Below are 3,510 nucleotides of genomic sequence, written 5' to 3' on the forward strand. Positions count from 1 at the left end.
ATTGAGGTGGTTCAGACATAGCCATTGTTGAGGTTGTACTCTCTTTAATGTGTGAGTGAGAGGGCTGTTTCGAGTCTGAAACTCAATGGCATCAAATAGAGGTACAAGGGATGGTGGAAGTTGAGATGAAGGGAGTGGTGTTGAAAGAGAATTTGCCCCGGGAGGAGGACTGTTAATCATACTCTCAAATGAGGGTAGTAATTTATATTGTGGTATCCCTGTGTATACATCATGTTCCTTTTGTGAGGAAGCATGAGGAGTTGAGGCTTTAGGTGGAGATCTCTCCAACTGTTGTGAGGAAGTAGCAACAGTGGTTTCAGGTGACTTTTGTGTTGTCACTGGATTAACTTCTGGGATCTCATCTTCCAGAAGGCCCTTTTTACTGGGTTTGGTGGGCTTGGTGGATTTCTTTTTGGTCTTTTTGGAGGTTTTTGGTGGGGGTTGCACAATAGTGGATGCACTGCTGTGGTCACCAAGAGAAGTGGGCTCAACAGCTGAAGTCTGAGGAGCAGATGTGGACTCATCCAAAATTTGCTCAGACTCCCCTGTTTGTGTTTTTGAACTTTTTGACTCTTTAGCCTTGAGGCGAGTAAAAGTTTCAGCAGACAAACTGTTTATTTGAAAAGGAGCACCTTGTACAAGTACTTGTGCATTTTCTTTTGGGATTTTCTGTTACAAATAATAACTAAGAAATCTAGGAAACAGCAAGAAGGCCTGTGGCTTCTTGTATTGAATATTTTTCACATTTTTGACCAAATCATTAAAAATTTCTTGGGAGTAATTGAAATCAGTTTTAGACATGATAGCATACCCCAAGTATTGGATTTTCAGAGGAATTTCATTAAAAGCAGTTGTTTTATTAGACACACAGGTGAGCAGGGTATGAAACAAGAAGTTCATGGGAGGTGGAAATTCTCCCTTTTGCATAGTAGCTTTTGACAATTGTCCTGCATACCCTCTTTCGATCAAATCAATTTGATACTCATCCTTAGGGAAATAGGTTTTACCTGCTTGGTCGTTCATCTAAAAAACTTCTGATATGGTCTGTGATGTTATTCGGACCAAAATTCCACCTACTCGTGATGAGATTGCCCAAGCCTTTTTATCTTGTATTTCAAGTTTGGCATTTGCCCAGAAATCTTGTAGGGTATCTTGGTAAATGGGAGCATTGCAAGTCAACAAAGTTTTGTACTTTGATGATGAGAGGGCGTCGATAATGGAATGGAAATCTGTATTTTTGCTTGATTTTTCAAGTCTACAGAGGTAGTTGTGTGGGTGTTTGATGATGAGAGCCATGGTGATTGTGAAAATTGTGAATGAAAGAGAAAGGTTGAATGTGAGATGGAAATCGCTTTTGAAGAATTTTTGAATTCGATACGGCAGTGAAAACTCTGTTTGGGGGTTTTATCAGGGTTTTATTTGAGTGAAAAACATGAATGCTGACGTGGCAGCGGTTTCAAAGATCGGACGGTTAACATCTGCCTAAGTGGCAACCTCTGATGAAAAAGTGGAAGAGAGTTGTTTGGGAACCGCTGATGGACAATATCAGTGGTTGACAGCAGTGAAAAATGAGAACAGTGTCTGATTTTAACTATTAGTGGTTAGACATCAATGGTTGAAACACTGATGTTTGGTCAGCAGTGGTCAACAAGGAATATGAAGAAACATAGGTTGTCTTTCAGCAGTGGGTGAATTTTCAACAATTAGATTTTTGAACCAAACAGTGGATATGGACATACTTTTAAGGATTAATGAAAAATTTCATTTTAACTATCTTTAAGGATGGATTTTGGATTTTCTGAAAACATTTTAATGCTTTTATTCATGTACAAACAAGATTTTGCTTGTTAGTTCATGTTAAGCATGCCAATTCTAGAGATCAAGCTTTCATAGCAATCCCTCACAAAGTGATGTCTGATGTCAATGTGCTTGGTTATAGAATGAGAGACTGGATTTTTGATGATATTTTCAGCTGCTTGACTATCCAACATAAGAGGTGTCTTTAAAGCAGTTATACCAAAATCCATCAGTTGATTTTGAAGCCACAACTGTTGGGATGTATAGCTTGCAGCAGCAATGTATTCTACTTCATCAGTGGATGTAGAAACAACTGCTTGCTTTTTGCTTTGCCAAGACACTAATCAATCACCTAGGAATTGGCACCCCCCCTGATGTAGACTCCCTAGTTGTGTTGTATCCAACAAAATCATTGTCTGAAAAACTTGAAAGGTTAACATTCCCATTAGTAGGGTACCAGATACCAAGTGTGGGAGCACTTTTTTTATGTATCTGAATATCCTTTTACAGCAATGAGGTTAGACTTCCTAGGTGCTGATTGGGATCTTGCACAAACACGTGTTGCAAACATGATGTCTGGCCTAGATGCAGTTAGGTACAATAAAGACCCAATCATGCTTCTATATAATGTTTGATCAATCAAATCATCATTTTCATCAGACAAGACCAACTTTGTGGTTGCCATGGGTGTACTACATGGTTTACAATCATTCATTTCAAATTTGTTTAAAAGATCTTTTACATATTTGCTTTGATGAATGAAAGTGCCATTTTGCAGTTGCTTAACTTGGAGACCAAGAAAGCATTGTAGTTCACCCATTGCACTCATCTCAAACTCGGATGTCATGAGTTGTCTGAACTCTTCACACATTTTATTACATGTGCTTCCAAAAATGATGTCATCCACATAAATTTGGACAATCATCAAATCTTTTCCTCTCCATTTTAAAAACAAAGTTTTATTAATTTTACCTCTTGTGAAACCAATAGAGATTAGAAAAGTGGAAAGTGTTTCATACCAGGCTCTAGGTGCTTGTTTCAGGCCATACAAAGCTATGTTTAGCTTGTAGACATGATTTGGACTAATTGGATCCTCAAAACCAGGAGGTTGACAAACATATACCTCTTCTATAATCTTAACATAGAGGAATGCACATTTGATATCCATTTGAAAACCTTGATGTTATGGTTGATAGCAAAGGCTAAGAACAGTCTGATAGCTTCCAATCTTGCTACAGGGGCAAAAGTTTCATCATAGTCAATGCCCTCTTCCTGTAACCAAAAGCCTAGCTTTGTTCTTGACAACAATGCCCCTTTCATCAGTTTTGTTTTTGAAGACCCACTTTGTGCCAATAGGACTTACACCCTCTGGCAGTGGTACAAGTTCCCATACTTATTGTCTCTTGAACTGTTGGAGCTCTTCTTGCATAGCTACCACCCAACTGTTGTCTTTTAGTGCCTCTTGTTACTTGACTGGTTGTTGAAGTGATAGAAAGCTAGCAAAAAGTCAAATGTTTTGGGATTGACTTCTGGTGAGAACCCATTCATTGATGTTGCCAATCATTTGGTCTAGTGGATGAGATTTAAGAAAGATCAGATCTCCCTTATATGGAACAATGGCATTTAATGGTGAGGGCTGTAGGTGTGAATCATCTGAGCTAACATCTGTTGGTGACTTTAATGATCCAACAACTGTTTAAAATGGAGGTGGAA

This window comes from Helianthus annuus, chromosome 8 (genome assembly GCF_002127325.2).
Source record: "Helianthus annuus cultivar XRQ/B chromosome 8, HanXRQr2.0-SUNRISE, whole genome shotgun sequence".
Classification (NCBI taxonomy): Eukaryota; Viridiplantae; Streptophyta; class Magnoliopsida; order Asterales; family Asteraceae; genus Helianthus; species Helianthus annuus.